Source organism: Bos mutus, chromosome 15 (genome assembly GCF_027580195.1).
Source record: "Bos mutus isolate GX-2022 chromosome 15, NWIPB_WYAK_1.1, whole genome shotgun sequence".
NCBI lineage: Eukaryota > Metazoa > Chordata > Mammalia > Artiodactyla > Bovidae > Bos > Bos mutus.
Window position 1 is genome coordinate 15234294 of NC_091631.1, and position 19708 is coordinate 15254001.

General features: G+C 41.3%; 1 protein-coding gene across 2 annotated transcripts in view; it reads left to right on the forward strand.

Annotated features, from left to right (window-relative positions):
- Window positions 1-18415: 18415 nt before the first annotated feature.
- TRAF6 (TNF receptor associated factor 6) overlaps window positions 18416-19708 on the forward strand; it is a 38993-nt gene continuing 37700 nt past the window's right edge. Inside the window, exon 1 of one of the 2 annotated variants that reach the window (XM_070383542.1) lies at window positions 18416-18634. The gene's annotated coding sequence lies outside the window, so the exon portion shown is untranslated. The remainder of the gene's footprint in view (window positions 18635-19708) is intronic. The other variant, XR_011467009.1, reaches the window with a different exon arrangement.

Sequence of the window (19708 nt, forward strand, 5' to 3'; positions counted from 1 at the left end):
AAATTGAAGAACAAAACCTGGATGATAGCACATCTGTTGACAGCATGGTTTACTATCCCAAGCCCACTGAGATCTAATGCTAAGGGAATGGTGAAGGTGGCTATGCTAAACAACAGATTCTCAAGGTAGACAAAACAGTTGCCTTTCACAATATTGCTGCTCATTGACAGTGCTGCTGGTCACCCAAAATCTCCGATGGAAATGCACCATAACTTTAATGTTGTTTTCATGACTGCCATCACACCATCCATCTGAAGTCCGTGGATCAAAGAGTTATTTTCACCTTCAAATCTTATTGGGTAACAAATACATTTCATAAGGCTATAGCTGCCATAGATAGTGATCCCTATGTTGTATCTGGGCAAAGTCAATTGGAAAACCTGGAAAGGATTCACCTTCTGGATACCTTTAACAACATTTGTGTTTCGTGGGGAGAGGTCCAAATATCAACCTTAACAGGAGTTTAGAAGAGTTGATTCTAACACCTATGGATGACTTTAAAAGGCTCAAGACTTCAGTAAAGGAAGTTACTACAGATATGGTAGATATAACAAGAGAATTACAAGTGGAGCCTGAAAATTTGACTGAATTGCTACAAGCTCATAATAAAACAGATGAGGAGTTGCTTTTTATGGATGAGCAAAGAAAGCGGTTTCTTGAGATGGTTTCTACTCCTAGTAAAGATGCTGTGATGATTGTTGAAAGGACAACAAAGGTTTTAGAATATTACATAAAGCTGTTGATAAAGCAGAGACAGGTTTTGAGAGGACTGACTCCAATTTTGAAAGAAATTCTACTGTGGGTAAAACGCTATCATTGCATGCTACGGAGAAATTGTGAAAGGAATAGTCAGGTAATGTGGCAAACTTCACTGTCATTTTATTTTAAAACATTGCCAGAGCCACCCCAATCTTTAGCAACCACCACGCTCGGAAAGCAGCATCAGCATGGAGGCAAAACTCCGCAACAACAAAAAGGGTAGGACTCTCTGAAGAGCCAGATGAAGGTTAGCATTACTTAGCAATAAAATACTTTAAACTGTTTATATTGTTTTTGTAGGCATGCTATTATTGCACACTTAATAAACTACCATATAATGTAAACGTAACCTTTATGTGTACTGGGAAATGAAAAAAAATTATGAGACTCATTTTTTGCAATATTTGCTTTATTATGGCTGTCTGGAACCAAACCTACAGTATCCCAAGGTATACCTACTGAAGTTCTAATACTTTGGCCAACTGATGAAAGAGCCAATTCATTGGAAAAGACCATGATGCTGGGAACGACTAAAGGCAATAGGAGAAGCGGGTGGCAGAGGGTGAGATGGTTAGAATGCATCGCTGACTCAATGGACAAAATTTGAGCAAACTCCAGGATACAGGAGGACAGAGGCGCCTGGCGTGCTGTAGTCCATGAGGCTGCAGAGTTAGACATGACTCAGTAACTGAACCACAACAGCTATATGCCTGTATGTGGTAGACAGGCAGCCTTAAACTCAAGCAGAAATGCAGGTAGCCCCTCGTAGGAAAGTGTGAGGGTTCTGATTGAAATAGACATAAATATTCTTTAACATCAGTTCTATAGAGACTTCTCCTCTTTCTAGGATGAATAATAGAACAAAATCAATACGATATCTATGAAGAAACTCTACAGCATGAAGAAAAGCCTTTGTAAATGACCAAATCATTCAGTGGGAAAAGCTTTTTCTGAAACAGAAGACAAATGGGTAAATATTTATTCACTTATGTTCCTATAAGGAATTGCCTCTGTTGAACAAGCAACCTCCTTGAAGAGAAGATAAACCAAGATAAGAAGGATATGTAATGAAACTAACACGCAGGGAGAAGAAATAAATTGGATACATTGGATGGGATAAAAGACACATTTGCAACTTACTGATCTAGAAGACAAACTGGAAAAAACTCTCAGGTCACACAGGAAGTGAATGCAGAAATGAAAACAATGAGAAAAAAATAGGGATAGATATTATAAAAGAAATAATATAGTGAAATAAAACCCACAGATTGGTGTGTGTTCCCCCCCAAAATAATTGAATCCTGTCAAATCACGTGGAATAAAAGCATTATTGAGGATAGCATTGAAGTCAATTTTCCTGCACTAAACAAAGCTTTAACTCTAGAAGAGTTCATCACTGTGTTCTGAAAAAGGTAATGAATAGAGAGATCTCTTCCAAGGTGCATTGTGTTAAAATGCTAACATTTAAAAATAATAAACATTATGAAAATATCCACTTGTGAAAAAAATTACCTTTGAAAAGCAAAAATTAAGTACAATCAATATAAAATGACCTTCATTGTGCTTGTAGATGTTCTTTCTTTGATTTCCACTATGGTTAAGATACACTTAATGCCTTGCACTGGTTTGCTTTTGTTTTCATTTTTAATTTACCATAGATTGATTATGATGATAGGTAGGTAGGTAGATAGACAGGCTGACTCCATTCTTTTATATATCTATGCTACTTCTCTTTTTAATTTATTTGTTTTTTAATGTACTATAAGATATAGTACATATACAGAAGACTGCATAAAAGCATTCATGTATAAATCACTTCCCCTTGAATTCAGGTAGAACCTATGACTTGACCAAAGCCAGGGAACAAGACACAGGCGATAATCTTGTCTTGACTGTGCTACATCATGTAAGACGCTGTCTTAATAGCCAGAGAGAGAGACTTTTCTCCTCTGCTGCTTGGAAGAAATAAGCTTCCACATTGCAAGAGGGCCTATGGAATATGCTACCAGATGAGGAAAGCCTGAGCTTGAGCCTTAACTTGAAAGCCCCAGGCAAGTGTCTGATGAAATTCAGTTCAGTTCAGTAGCTCAGTCATGTCCGACTCTTTGCAACCCCATGGACTGCAGCATGCCAGGCTTCCATGTCCATCACCAACTCCCAGAGCTTACTCAAACTCATGTTCATTGAGTCAGTGATGCCATCCAACCATCTCATCCTCTGTTGTCCCCTTGTCCTCCCACCTTTAGTCTTTCCCAGCATCAGGGTCTTTGCAAATGAGTCGATTCTTTGCATCAGGTGGCCAAAATGTTGGAGTTTCAGCTTTAGCATCAGTCCTCCCAATGAATATTTAGGACTGATTTCCCTTAGGATGGACTGGTTGGATTTCCTTGCAGTCCAAGGGACTCTCAAGAGTCTTCCCCAAAACCACAGTTCAAAAGCATCAATTCTTCGGTGCTCAGCTGTCTTTATAGTCCAACTCTCACATCCATATATGACTCCTGGAAAAATCATAGCTTTGACTAGATGGACAATTGTTAGCAAAGTAATGTCTCTGCTTTTTACTATGCTGTCTAGGTTGTTCATAGCTTTACTTCCAAAGAGCAACCATTTTTTAATTTCATAGCTGAAGTCACCATCTGCAGTGATTTTGGAGCCCAAAAATATAAAGTCTCTCACTGTTTCCATTGTTTCCCCTTCTATTTGCCATGAAGTGATGGGACCAGAGGCCATGATCTTAGTTTTCTGAATATTGAGCTTTAAGCCAACTTTTTCACTCTCCTCTTTCACTTTCATCAAGGGACTGTTTAGTTCTTTGCTTTCTGACATAAGTGTGGTGTCATGTGCATATCTGAGGTTATTGATATTTCTCCCAGCAATCTTGATTCCAGCTTCTAAGATCAAATTGCCAACATCCACTGGATCATTGAAAAAGCAAGACAGTTCCAGAAAAACATCTATTTCTGCTTTATTGACTATGCCAAATCCTTTGACTGTGTGGATCACAATAAACTGTGGAAAATTCTGAAAGAGATGGGATTACCAGACCACCTGACCTGCCTCTTGAGAAACCTATATGCAGGTCAGGAAGCAACAGTTAGAACTGGACATGGAACAACAGACTGGTTCCAAATAGGAAAAGGAGTATGTCAAAGATACTGTTATTCAGCCTTAAAAAGAAAGGACATTTTGACATATGTTACATCAATGAATCTTGATTCAGTTATGCTAAGTGAAATAAATACACAAAACAAATACAGATTGATTCTACTTATATGAGGTACTCAGAAGTGTTAAAGATGTTAATGAATTAAAGCCCTTAACTCTTTACATTAAAGCCCTTAATATTGTGAATGCTCTTTATCAAGTTGCAAAAGTTCAAAGAGCTGATGAAAGAAATCATAGATGATGTAAACAAATTGAGACATATTATGTTAATTAATTGAAAAACTCAACATAATAAAGATGTCAGTCCTCCCAGAAATTGAAACATAGGTTTCAGACAACTCCTATCAAAATCGTAAGATTTTCTGCAGATAGACAATATTATTCTAAAGCAATATATATGGAAAAGCAAGGGAACTAAAACAGTTAAGTGAAGTGAAATAAAGTCGCTCAGTCGTGTCCGACTCTTTGTGATCCCGTGGACTGTAGCCGACCAGGCTCCTCCATCCATGGGACTCTCCAGGCAAGAATACTGGAGTGGGTTGCCATTTCCTTCTCCAGGGAGAAGTTAAAACAGTTAAAGCAAGTTTTAAAAAGAAATCAAAAGTAGGAGTAGCTCATTTATTTGATTTCATGATATTATATAACTATACAAATCAAGACTCTGTGGTAATATTGAGGAGATAGACATACCAATCAATGGAACAGAATAAAGGAACCAAAAATCGACCCATACAAATATACCCAACTAATTTTTCACAAAGGTGAAAGAAACAATTTAGTGGAGGAGGGCTTTTCAACCAAGTGATGGTGGAGTAATTGGACATCCAAAAGCAAAAAAAAGAAAGTAGCAAGAAAGGGAATGAGGGAAGGAAGGAAACCTAGTTTCAACAAAACTTACATGAAAACTAATTCAAAATGGATCACAGTGAAAAGACTAGCAAATTAGAAAATACCAAAAGACATGAAGAGACATTTTGCCAAAGATAATGTACAGGTGGCAAATAAACACATGGAAAGCTGTTGTATATCATGAGCCATTAAGGGAATGAAAATTAAAAGCACAGTGATATATCACTATACAGCTATCAGCATGGCTAATATAATAAACCTGAATCACTACATTGCTGGTGAGAATGTACAATAATAGAGCCACTCTGGAAAACTATCTAGAGGTTTCTTAAAAAGCTAAAATGCAAATACAATATGACTCAGGGATTGCACTCCTGGACATTGACCCCTAGAAAAAAAACATTTATGTTCACACAAAAATCTGTATAGGAATGTTTATCACCAATTCCAATGCAAAAGTTTCCATGCTAAGTGATCCCATTATTGTAACATTCTTTTTTAAATTTATTTTTATTTTTTAAATCTGTATTTATTTATTTGACTACACCAGGGCTTCCCTAGTAGCTCAACTGGTAAAGCATCTGTCTGCAGTGCAGGAGACCCGGGTTCAATCCCTGGGTTGGGAAGATCCCCTGGAGAAGGAAATGGTCACCCACTCCAGCATTCTTGCCTGGAGAATTCCATGGACAAAGGAGCCTGGAGGGCTATGGTCTTTGGGGTCACAGAGTTGGACACGACTGAGTGGCTAACACGCACACACACTGGGTCTTTGCTGCAGCACACATGATCTTCAGTCTTCATTGTGGGATCTTTAGTTATGGCACGCAGGATCTTTAGTTGTGGTGTGTGGGATCTAGTGCCCCAATCAAGGATCAAACCTGGCCCCCCACACTGAGGGTGTGTAGTCGTAGCCACTGGACCATCAGGGAAGTCCTGTGTGACATTCTTGAAATGGTAAAATTAGAAATGAAGAACAGATTACTCGTGGTCCCCAGGGTTGAAGGAGCGGGGAAGGAGGAGGGAAGTGGGTGTCGCTATAAAAGGGCAACATGGGGGATCCTCGTGGTTATGGAAATATCCAGTATCTTGACCAGATCAATATCAAGATATTGTGATATTGTGCTATGTTTGTTCGAGATATATTACCATTGGTGGAAATTGGGTAAAGGGGAAATGAGATTTCTCTGTATTATATCTTGTAATTGCATAAGAATCTACAATTATCTCAAATTTAAAGTTTAATTTTTTTAAAGGTTCTATAATGACAAGCAAATACAATTGCAAACTTGGGCTGGATCCTAGATGGAAAACCAAACCAAACTAAGAGCTCTAAAGGATTATTTGGAGTAGAATTGGGGAGATTTAAATACGGATGTATGCTAAACAGTAATTATTGCACAAGGTAAATTTTTAAGTGTGATCATAGTGTTATGATTATACAGGAGCCCATATAACTCATTGTTACACTGAATTATTTAGTATAATAAATTATTTAGGGATAACATGTAACAACACCTGCACCTAAATCTCAAGTAATTAGTAAATAAGTTTTTTTAAACTCTCAAATAATTAAGGGGGCTGGGGTGGAAGGAGGGCGAGAGTAAGCAAGCCAAGCGGCCAACATAGAACATTCCTGAAAGATGAACAAATAGACAAGAGTGATGAAACAGCCTCCATAATCAGTAGTTATGAAAGTTATGAACTCTGTCCCGTACTAGGAATCTTTCACTCCCTGCTTGCCTAGACAAACGTTGCCTACTTTTCTATCCCTATAGGTAATGCTATAGACTTTTTATAAAACATTTTACAGATCAGATACTGGAAACGTTTTCAAATGTACATTATCAGTATCTTTAAACAAGTTTTTCAAGTTGGCCAACTTATAGCTGCAAAGTTTACCTTCCCCTCCTGTCCAAATGCCGTGGGGTCTCATCTTCTCCAGTGAAGTGCTAGGCGGTTCCCAGAGGTGACTCGATTGTACTCTCCTCGAAGTGTTGTGACAGTGATAAATGGTCCCCAAGTCCGAGCAATAGACATTCTCCTCCTTCCATAACATAGTCAGATGAGGAGCAAGGCCTTGTTTAAAAATGTTAAGTGAGTCATATTTTTTCCTTCACAGTGGTTTCTTCAGGAAAGTAGAACTGAGTTTCAAAAATGTAAGGAGAAATCTTTTTTTACCTTCTGTAATGAATAATTTATCTTGCATGTGTGTTTTAATTTCTTTTCAAAGTTATAGGGATATGTGATATGTGTTTTGTGTCTCTCTCTGTGTATGTGTTCATGTGTGTTTTAAAATAATACTCTACCCTAGAATCCTAGGGAGAATGAGTAAGAGACATACCAAGAACTCAGTGGAACAAAAATTGACGGTCTTTCAGGGAAGTCATTTGAAACAGTTATAAATATCCATAGCCTCTGACCTGCCAATTTCCATGTAAGGAACCCATCGTAAAGTTATAATTTAAAATGTGGACAAAGATTTATCCACAGAAGTTCACTGACACATTATAAAAGCAAATACTATATGAATAACCTGATGTTCCAATTTAGAGGAATAGTTAACTTATTATACACGCAGGCATTTAGATAGGAAACTGTACATTCTTTACTATTATCTTATAATCAATAAAAGTAAATATTTTAATTACTTTGGAAATGTTTTATATGAGAAATAAAATAAATATAAACTATTTTATGGGCCACAGAACGAAAGCTGATGCATCATTTCCAGTTTCCAATTGTGTTCCAATCTCTCAGACTTTGTTTCCTCTTTGGAGTCTGTTACTTGGCTCTTTCCCAATTTAGCTTTGAGGAATTCCCTATCCGAAAACAATGCCTCTCTGGTCATGGCTGTAATGATATCTTCTTGTTCATTGATTTCTTTTACTGACCCTTATATCCCTAGTTCACTGGCACAGAAAAACAGAAAAGTGTAAATGATACTTAATAAATGCCTTGAGAAGAAATTACCACCACCATCCTCAAGAAACCGTTTTAGAAAAAAGGATATGTACATGTAGAGTTTTGAAAGATCATTATTAGTTTAACAGAATTCTTATATGGTGTATCCCCTACAGAATCTCCTTCAGGAAAGCCTGGAGGATTAGCCATAATTCAGAACATGAAGATTACTCTGTTACAAGAAAGTAACCATTCCCACATTATTCATCAAAGCAATGTTTTACTTAGAAAATCCAGAAATAAATTCATTTTGGTCTGGCAGAAACTGAGGTGAAAGTATGATACTTTTGGTGGATGAAATGCTGAAAGTTCTATTTGAAACTGAAAATTGTTTTGTCTTAACAATCACAGGCATTAATGACAGCACCACATGAAAAAGAAAAACACAAAGGTTTTAGAAGCCCAGAATGTGTCTTACTAGATATGATAAAAAATTTAAAGGAGTGACACCATTACCAACACACACACACACACACCCTTTCCATTCCCTTTTACAGTAAAGCAGCCTTTAATTTACTTGATTTTGTCATTGTGGTAATCCTCATTTAGGCTGTTTCCAAGCTATAAAAAATTGTATATTCTCCCCCAAAGGAATTTTATTGAGCTGTTTCCAACAAACTACACATGTTCTATGAAAACATTGTTAAAATCGGGACTCACTTTCCCCCTCCCCACTTCCACCTCTGTCTGCCCCACGAAAGACAATTTCACTCACACTCGTATCTGAAAAAAAGTTTGCAATGAAAGAGATATAGTTTTGAAAAATAATACTGTTGCATAAAAGACAGATTATCTCAACGTCAATTGTGGACAATCAGGGAAACGAAACATTTATTTAACTGCCTTTTGGGGAAATTATATTATAAAATCTAATGAGGAACACTGGAAATGTATCTCCTGTTCTTCCCACCAAGTTAGCTCAGACCGCAGTTCTGGACACTTCCTCTTTCGTGTCTCAGATTTTGTCTGCTTTCCACTGCAGCTGTGAGAATTTCCACACCTGGCAAGCAGCAGGAACTCACACATAAGAGGCTTTTGAACTTATAGCCTTCCAAACAGCAATCCTCTATTTGTTTCAAAATGTAGATAACCCAAACAACTATACAGTGCCATGATTAGGATTTTTTTAAGGATCCCAATGTCCTGAAAGGTTTAACATTGTTGTATTCAAACATCAACCAACCCTGCAAAAATCTAAGAGATTCATTCAATATGCAAATGTTGGGCAGAAGCAGAGTTAAGCAGGAATGTTGTAATGTTAAAGCATAGTTTTCAAAAACTTCAACATGACTGCCACAGAAATCAAGAATGAACATACTGTAAGATTTTATTCAACCCATTAATTATTGAGAGAATTTTATAGTCAGTCAAAAGAAAGCGGAAATGGATTTACCAGCTTAACAGATACGAATTGGTTAATAGCCTACAGTGCGCTAATCTCTGGGAGTATTTTTTTTTTTTACTAAACAAATCTATGAGTTAATGTTCAACTTCAGTGTCTCATCTCTAATCAAATAGTAAATAGCAAAGTCAAACAGGTGAATTATCAGACACAGATATGTGTTGTGTGCTTAGTCGCTCAGTCGTGTCCATTCTTTGCAACCCCATGGACTGCAGCCCGCCAGGCTCCTCTGTCCATGGGGATTCTCCAGGCAAGGATCCTGGAGTGGGTTGCCATGCCTCCTCCAGGGCAGACATAGATAGTTAAATGTAATAGTTATTATGTGAGCATGGTAAACAATGACACGGTTGCCTTCTTACTGTGTTTCAAATTTTGGATGATCCTTCTTAACAATAATGCCTTCAAAAGAGTTTAGAAGAGAATGTACCAAGAGAAATCATAACGTATTATTTACCTTGGTAATATATTCTGACTCTTAGCTCTTTCAGCTCAAAAACTGATTTTTTTTCCCACGCAGTGTGCCTGTACACTAACTCAGCTCACAGGAAAAACAAATCTACAAATCAAACAAAAATAATCTGTTTACATTAAAAACATAATTCTTGTAGCCTATGGCTGGTACATTCTTCCCTAAGGAAAGCAGTAAAATGGGTCAATTTATCCTCTCAATGGGGCTTCCCTGGTAGCTCAGCTGGTAAAGAATCTGCCTGCAATGTAGGAGACCTGGATTTGATCCCTGGGTTGGGAAGATCCAGTGGAGGAGGGCATGGCGACCCTCTCCAGTATTCTTGCCTGGAGAATCCCCACGAACAGAGGAGCAGCTAAGCATAGCACAGCATCATCTCACTATTGCTTGATGAGGTGTAGTGAAACTAACTAGGAAAATCAGGCTGCAATGCAGTGAAAATGCCCCCTGCCTCCCCATTTTTCCAAATGAAGCCGGGGGGGAGATCATCTCCTTTCTTCAAGAGCAGAAAAAATGAGTATGGCCACAGAATGTCCAGGTTCTTGACCAGCATTTGGGAAGAGGGAAGTGAAGTGAAATGAAAGTCGCTTAGTCGTATCCAATTCTTTGAGACCCCATGAACTGTAAGTCCATGGAATTCTCCAGGCCAGAATACTGGAGAGGGTGACCTATCCCTTCTCCAGGGGATCTTCCTGACCCAGGAATTGAACTGAGGTCTCCTACATTGCAGGTGGATTCTTTACCAACTGAGCTATGAGCAAGACTGGAGAGGGAAGGCAGGTACTTTTACTTCTTGCTAGTGGACAGGTTTTACCAAAGAAAACTCATTGTCAAGGACAGTATTAGGAACTTCCATAATGTCCAAGGCAGTTTCCAAAACTAACCTTCCGCCTCCTGGCTCAGAGTCCTACTCTCAGTCTGAATAGTGAAATGAGCCAAGGGCATAGTCACAAAGCCTGTTATTGTTTGCAGTCTCCCCAGGGGCCTCCCCATACAATCTGCCTGTCCACACACCCCACTCCCTTTACTACTCACCCCCTTCATTCTTCACCACGCATGTCCTCCTCCCTCTGAAAACTGTCCCTTATTTTGGTGGAGTGGTGTGGGAGAGAGGGAGAAACAGTGGAGGCTACCCTGAGACTTACTGTGCTTGGAGTGTATCTCAGGACCAGAGCTCTGTACTGGGTAACCTCCCTCCTGCACTCCTCTGGCTTCCTTTAGCCAGTATTGTGCTTTTGCGTGCTCAGCTGTGTCTGACTTTTTACAACCCATGGACTGTAGCCCACCAGGCTCCTCTGTCCATGGATTCTCCAGGCAAGAATACTGGAGTAGGTTGCTGTTTCCTACTCCAGGGGATCTTCCCAACCAAGGAATCAAACCCACGTCACTTGCATCCCCTACACTGGCGGCAGATTCTTTACCACTGCATCACCTGGGAAGCCCAAATCATCCAATAATTGAATTGCTTTTGCAGCTCAGAAGTCAAGGACATCAAAAAAAAAAAAAAGAAGAAGAAGAAGAAGAAGAAGTTAAGGACATCAAAAAAAAAAAAGAAGAAGAAGAAGTTAAGGACATCAAGACATCTCCAAAATCCTGCCTGCAAAAAAGGATAGCTAGGGGGAGATTATAATCCAGGGCTCTTCCTTCCCCAGACAGAATAAACATGAGAAATGCCACACTGAATCTCTTTGACCTTTTTCTAGGTTTCATCAGATCTAATGCTTCCTCTGATTAACTCAGTCTTTCTTGGTCTGTGATCTTATCCAAGGTTAACATATTTACTTTCTTACTGCTTCTAGTTTGAGAAAGGTTATGATTCTTGGGTTCTTTTGTAAGATGGTATATTCCACCACATGGACTTCCCTGGTGGCTCAGACAGTAAAGAATCTGCCTGCAGTGCAAAAGACCTGGGTTCAATCCCTGTGTCTGGAAGATCCTCTGGAGTAAGAAATGGTAACCCACTCCAGTATTCTTGCCTGGAGAATCCCATGGACAGAGGAACCTGGTGGGCTACAGTCCAAAGGGCCACAATCAGACATGACTGAGTGACTAATACACACACACACGCACACACACACACACATTCCATTGCCAACTCCAGATTGGCATGTGTAAAATTTTTTATGATAAGTTCAAATAATTGCAAAAGATACAATTCTGCCATACTGTTTATCCAGTACCCCACTCATGATACTAGAGAAAAGTGTGAGCATCAACAGAGGCCCTGTACAGCTAAACATAAATAAATAAACAAAACTCTTTAAAAAATCTAATAATATGCATCATGAAGATGATCTCATTTGTGAATTTTAACTTTAAAATAGACATAGAGATCATAGATGGGTAGATAGACAAATGAATGAATAAAAAAAGAGAGAAATGATAGAGCAAGGGGTCTTGTTTTGAATTTGTTATCTAAATAAAGTAAGATGGAATCACTTAGAAAATTTCTCTCTGAATCTGTCCTTTTTCACCAAGAAATTCTCCCTTAGCAGCTATGAATTCTTTAATTGGTTCCTTCCGTATCTTGGAGACTACCTAGTGTAGGAAGTTGCATTCTGTTATTTTCAGAGCATCCCATTGGTTGCAACTTTTGGTGCACTCTGTTCCTGTGGAAGGGGATCACACAAGGGCCTAAATATCATCTTCAAGGTTGATTGCCATACACACATGATGGTTGTTCAATATATATGTTTTCAAGTAAATAATTTTGTTCTACCTTTATAATTTAAGACTTAGAGACCCACCTTATCTCTAAATAACTTAACACTTAGAGACTCTCCCACCCCCATATTGGACAGCCTACAAGGTGAATCATTTCAATTTTCAAATAGAAAGTGAAAAACAGCAACCCAGAAATGATACAGTCATGATATTTTTGCTCACTTCAAATAGTTAAACAGGACACTGGAAAATATTTTAAATTAGCGGTATTTCAGGAAACTTAGGTAGTGTGGTTGCTGTCATATCAGGTAACCCTATTAATCAGAATTTTCAGATCCTTGCACTTGCATAGAGCTTCCAGTTGTAGAAAACATTTTCACATATATGATCTCATTTGCACTCATAAAAGCTCTGAGAAGACAGAATAGATTTTATTCCAACTTTACATATGAGGATACTTGACTGGGTCCCAATTTTACTTTTTTTCTAAACTTTTTTGGCCACGTTTTGTGGCATGCAGGATCTTAGTTCCCCAACCAGAGATCAAACCCTTGCTCCCTGCATTGGGAGCTCTGAGTCTTAACCTCATGTGTGTGTGTGTGTGTGTGTGTGTGTGCGCTGCACGCACGCATGCATTCAGTTGTGTCTGATTCTTTGTGACTCCATGGACTGTAGCCCACCAGGCTCCTCTGTCCATGGAATTTTCCAGGCAATAATACTGGAGTGGGTTGCTATTTCCTACTCCAGGGGATCTTCCTGACTCAGGGATCAAACCCACATTCTTGCATCTCCTGCATTGGCAGCAGGATTCTTTACCACCGTGCCTCTTGGGTAGGTCCCAATTTTAATAAGCATAACCAGGAGTAAAACCTTGTTTTCTGATTCCTATTCCAGGAAGGGTATGAACTATCAGAAAAGACTTTGAGGAGGAACTTGCATAGGATAGGCGGGTTTTGTTACTAGAAAACACAACCCCAACATCTCAATGGCTCAAAACAACAGAGATTTGTCACGTAAGTCCAACGCAGACGGGTTGACTTTTCAAGGCAAATGCCCTCCACACAGCACTTTAGTGATCCACCCTTTTAAAGCTGCCCCATGGTTACCACGTGGGGAAGAGGATCTTTCAATGGAAGTCAAATGCTTTGGTTTTACAACAACATTTGCTGCCTCCCCCGACCCCATAGCCTGTGGGCCAGAACTACTCATAACATGCTATCTGACTGCAAGGTGTCCGTGTGCAGATTGGAAAAGAATTTCCAGACAGGAGGCAGAATGAAAGGAGAATAAAATTTATTAGAATGAGGGAGGAGGGGGGTTGCTGCCAGTACAGCAGGCCAGCTTCCTGATAATCAGGGAGAGCTGACCCCTCACATGGGTGCTTAGTCTGCTTTTATAGCTGGAGAACAAAGGAGCAGGTTAGGGGTCTTGCAAATCATTTGCTGATTGGATGAGGTATGTGTGCATTCCCTATATAGGGGTGAATGAAGGGTAAGACATACCTTTCCTTGTATGGGACAGATAGGGGACAGGCCATGCTACACAGGAGGGCTCAAAAATTCTGCAATGGTTACAGCATGGCGGGAAGGGTTATAAGGGTCTGTTCCTGAACTTCAAGACCTTTCTTGCTCATCTTGTTCTTTTTTTTAATATTTATCATTTTTTAAAATTTTGGCTGCATCAGGTCTTGGGCTTCCCAGGTGGCCCAGTGGTAAAAAATCCACCTGCCAAGCAGGAGATGCAGTTTTGATCCCTGGGTCAGGAAGATCCCCTTTCCGAAGAGGAAATGGCAACCTACTCCATTATGCTTGCCTGAAAAATCCCAGGGACAGAAGAGTCTGGTGGGCTACAGTCCATAGGGTTGCAAAAAAGTCAGACACAACTTAGTGACTGAGCATGCCCACATCAGATCTTAGTTGTGGCACATAGAATCTCAGCTGCTGCTTGTGGACCTCTCTATAGTTGTGGCACTGGGCTTGGTTGCTCTGAGGCATGTGGGCTCTTAGTTCCCTGACCAGGGATCGAATGTGTCACCTGCTTTGCAAGGCAGATTCTTAACCACGGGACAACCAAAGAAGTCCCCTCATCTTGTTCTTTTTTCCTCAGGGCACCATATAAGGGGACAGGGAAGTATACGTTTTCTGTGTTCCAAGGGCATGGGTGAGCACCCACACTCTCCACCATGAATAAATATCGAAGAATAAATAGCATTTGTAGAAGTAGGAGGAGGCCCCTCAAGGACACTAATGAAAACAGTGAAATACACACATAACACCAAACCTTTTTGAAAGCTCAATGCTGGGTTCTCTCACACACATTTTTATTAGTTGATTCTGACAACAATTCGCCTGGAAGGTGAATATTGTTCCTTCTTTTATGGTTTAGGAAACTGAAGTTTATAGATGTGAGAAATGGAATATTTCCTGCCATATCATTAAACAAGGATGTCACAATCATCAGCAATTGCAGCCCTCCAATGTGGGATGGTGAACCCTGAGGGAGCTCAGGAAGGAGAAGAATATCTGCTATCTAGATGCTGGAAAGATTGAAGGCAGGAGGAGAAGGGGATAACAGAGGATGAGATGGTTGGATGGCATCACAGACTTGATGGACATGAGTTTGAGTAGGCTCCGGGAGTTGGTGATGCACAGAGGAAGCCTGGTGTGCTGCAGTCCATGGGGTTGTAAAGAGATGGACATGACTGAGCTGAGCGACTGAACTGAACTGAGCAGCCATCTGACTGTAGCCACTCCCCATGGTGAACCCAGAGGCAAAGAAGCTCAGGAAGTAAAAACAAAGGATACTGGCCACAGATTAACTAAGATGTAGGGCAACGGCAACCCACTCCAGTACTCTTGCCTGGAAAATCCCATGGACAGAGGGGCCTGGTGAGCTGCAGTCCATGGGGTCGCTAAGAGTCCGAAACGACTGAGCGACTTCACTTTCACTTTTCACTTTCATGCATTGGAGAAGGAAATGGCAACCCACTCCAGTGTTCTTGCCTGGAGAATCCCAGGGACGGGGGAGCCTGGTGGGCTGCCATCTATGGGGTCGCACAGAGTCAGATACAACTGAAGCGACTTAGAAGCTTAGCAGCATATCAAAGGAACAAAGCTGGTGGAGGTGATGGAATTCCAGATGGGCTATTTCAAATCCTAAAAGATGATGCTGTGAAAGTGTTGCTGTCAATATGCCAGCAAATTTGGAAAACTCAGCAGTGGCCACAGAACTGGAAAAGGTCAGTTTTCATTCCAGTTCCAAAGAAAGGCAATGCCAAAGAATGCTCAAACTACCACACAATTGTACTTATCTCAAACGCTAACAAAGTAATGCTCAAAATTCTCCACATCAGGCTTCAACAGTATGTGAACCGTGAACTTCCAGGTGTTCAAGCTGGATTTAGAAAAGGCAGAGGAACCAGAGATCAAATTGCCAACATCTGCTGGATCATTGAAAAAACAAGAGTTCCAGAAAAACATTTACTTCTGCTTTACTGACTATGCCAAAGCCTTTGACTGTGTGGATCACAACAAACTGGAAAATTCTTCAAGAGATGGGAATACCAGACCACCTGACCTGCCTCCTGCAAAACCTGGATGCAGGTCAAGAAGCAACAGCTATAACTGGACATGGAACAACAGACTGGTTCCAAATTGGGAAAGGAGTACGTCAAGGCTGTATATTGTCACCCTGCTTATTTAACTTGTATGCAGAGTACATCATGTGAAATGCCAGGCTGGATGACGCACAAGCTGGAATCAAGATTGCTGGGAGAAATATCAATAACCTCAGATACGCAGATGACACCATCCTTATGGCAGAAAGTGAAGAAGAACTAAAGAGCCTCTTGTTGAAAGTGAAAGAGGAGAGTGAAAAAGTTGGCTTAAAGCTCAACATTCAGAAAACTAAGATCATGGCATCCGGTCCCATCACTTCATGGCAAATAGAAGGGGAAACAATGGAAATAGTGAGAGACTTTACTTTTTTTGAGCTTCAAAATCATTTCAGATGGTGACTGTAGCCATGAAATTAAAAGACGCTTGCTCCTTGGAAGAAAAGTTATGACCAACCTAGACAGCATATTAAAAAGCAGAGTCATCACTTTGCTAACAAAGGTCCATCTAGTCAAAGCTATGGTTTTTCCAGTAGTCATGTATGGATGTGAGAGTTGGACTATAAAGAAAGCTGAGCACCGAAGAATTGATGCTTTTGAACTGTTTTTGTTGGAGAAGACTCTTGAGAGTTCCTTGGACAGCAAGGAGATCCAACCAGTCAATCCTTAAGGAAATCAGTCCTTAATATTCATTGGAAAGACTGATGATGAAGCTGAAACTCCAATACTCTGGCCACCTGATGTGAAGAACTGTTTCATTTGAAAAGACCCTGATGCTGGGAAAGATTTAAGGCAGAAGGCGAAGGGGATGACACAGGATGACAGAGGATGAGATGGTTGGATGGCATCACTGACTCGATAGACATGAGTTTGAATAAGCCCCGGGACAGAGAAGTCTGGCATGCTGCAGTCCACAGGGTTGAAAAGAGTTGGACACGATTGAGCGACTGAACTGATACCAAAGGAATGATTTCAATGAGCCCAGAGTCTTGCATCTTCCCATACCTAGAAAAGCGCTAAATTCCTTAACTTGGGACATCTGGTTTCAATTAACAATAATCTTTTGATGTTCAGACTATCTATCCTTTACTGCAAAACTTCTAGATAACCTGGCTCCTTCCCTCACCTTCTTGGAGCATTTCTCTCAGAGTCACTTGAGATGCTGATTCCCAGGCTTGAAGTCCTAAAAATTCCCACTGAGTAAAACATAACTCTCAACTTCTAGGTTGTGAATATTTTTTAAGTTGACAGAAACTACAAAACTTGCCCCAGAGATCATATTAGTAAGTGGAGGAAAGTCTAACTCTCTTGAGCTTCCTTTTCTCCATCTCTCAGCTTCACATAATGATCTCTTCACCATTGCATAAAGGATTTATGTTTATGGAGCCTAGGGAATCACTGGGGAGTGATACAGAAGAGCTGGCAATCCTACTGGCCCTTTAGCAAGCTGGGTGGTGAGCACATAAATGTGTGTCTAATTTCTTTTATATCTTAAATATTTCAAAATACTTTTTTTTAAAAAAAGAGAAGGGGGTAGATAGAATTGAAAACTTGTGACAGTTTCTTAAAGACATAAATATTTTTAAAAAATAGATCAGCAATGAGAAAGCAGGAAATACATTATTGTTAACATTTACGGAGCACATACTACATCCTAGATAGTTTTAAAATTTTTATTTCTGTGTACTAACTTATCTCACTCCAACATGCTACCAATGAGGTAGATATTATCATTATCCTTATTTTAATATGAAATCAAAAACTGAAGAAAGATTCAATACATTATTTAAAGTTCAGTAATTTATAAAACAGAAAAACTAGATTGGAACGAAGCACTCTGGTTTCAGGATGTGTACATATAAAATCCATCACCTGGCAATACCTCCGCTAAAAAGGTGAAGGATGAGTCAGGTTTGCAGCGGTGGGTCAAAATCTTTCAGGCATCTCCTGCGTGTTACATTCTTTACATGTCTGCATGTAGTTCCGCGGGGAATTCAAAACAGCTTTCTTGTGACAGTGACAGAAAAAGAAATGATGTGCTTGGCAGAAGTTTCAAAAAATTTTTTAAATATACGGGTTTGACTCCCCTGGACTGGTTGAAGGGGAAGGTGATAAGAGGGTTCTATTTTTGATGGAAACTTCCTTGGCAAGTCCGCTGGAGTTGGGGAAGGATTCAAGGATTCTCGAAAGTCGAGTGATTTCGTTGAGTTGGGATTTCTCTCCTGCTTGGATAGGTAAGCTATCAGAACAGTGTGGAATTACTGCTATTGCTGCCATACACACACACACCAGTACACACACACACCAGTTCAGGAACACACACACACACACCCCAGTTCACACACACACACACGAGTTCAGGACTGCGGTGTAAAGAACCCAGGTGGGATTCCCACCACCGAGGGACAGAAGCACAGCGGGAGAGCGCTAGACTGACCGCCTCGCGCCTGCGCCACAGCGCGCTCGCGTGGAGGACCGCCGCCAGGGGACGCCCCGCGCGGCTCGGCCCCTCTGTCTCCTCCCCGCCCGCTCCCCGCCCGTCGCTCCTCCTGCGAGCAGAGAAGGCGGAAGTAGGGGTGTCCACCTCTGGGGTTCGGGCTCCGGGCGCCCAAGGGACGCAGCAGTGGCGGCCTTCAAGTTAGGAGACTGGCTTTCCGGCCGCTTCGGCGCGGAGCGCGGCGCCTTCCTCTTCTGGCGCCTTGGCCGAGCGGAGTCGTGCTGCCGGGTGGAGTCGGCGGCCCAGCGAACCCGAACGGTGAGTCTTCTGACGGCTCTTAGAGGTCGCGGCCTCGCTCCGCACGAGCTGGGACGTCTCCTTCTCTCCTCTCGCTTCCCAGGGTTGGGGTCGCTGCCCCTGTCCCCTGGCTTCTGACGGGTTGGGGATGCCGCCCCTGTCCCCTCGCTTCCCAAGGGCTGGGGACGCCGCCTCCTCTCCCCTGGGCTCCTACAGGTTGGGGACCCCGCCCCCTGTCCCCTCTGCTGCGCCGGCCTGCGGGCACCTCCTCTCCGAGTCACTCCAACTCCCAGCGGGAGTCGCGCGCCAGCTTCCTCCGCCCGACCTGCCCCACTCCGCGCATTCCCTTCCCAGAAGAGGAAATCGTCTCCTGGATTTTCCCGTCGCTCGGATGTTAGCAGCTTTAAAAAAAAAAAAAAAAAAAATCCCTCTTAAGTTCGTAGCGACTCCCTCTGTCACTGTCATGGGAAAGCTATTTTGAGGCTCCATGTTGAACTCGGTAGACTTCCCAGGCAGCAAGCTTTTTTTTTTTTTTTATTCAGCTGACACGAATGTTTCCTCCCCCGCGCCTGCACTTGGGAGTTCTAGCGATTGTTCCAGACGCTGGGTTGATAAAGCTGTTCCTAGTATTTGGCTTCAGGGGAACTCCAGCTGAGAGTTAGGACTGTCTTGAGTGAACAGAAAGTACCTACAAGTTTTAGCGGCTTGAACCTGTAATATCTGCGTGTTTTCTCTGGTTTCTCGGGAGAGTAATTTACTACTAAATGCCTTGCTGTACACAGGCATAGAAACAAGAAAAACTTTCTGAGTGTTGGCCTTGAGAATCTGGCCACAGGCGCTTTATCCATCCACTTGTGAATGCTAGGGAAAGAAGAAGGGGCTTTTCTGATCTTAAGGCTGGGGGTGGAGTGAGGACGTTGTGGCCCCTTTCATGACTCAAGGAAGGACTGTGTCTCAGGCACTTGGTGCCCGTGTGAAAATCAGTTTGAACCTGCACGCGCTGCATACAGCACAGTGTTTCAGAATTGTAACTTGAGGGCTTTTCTGTGACAGATTTGAATACCTGATAAATTTGTGGCCTCTTAGATTTTGAAA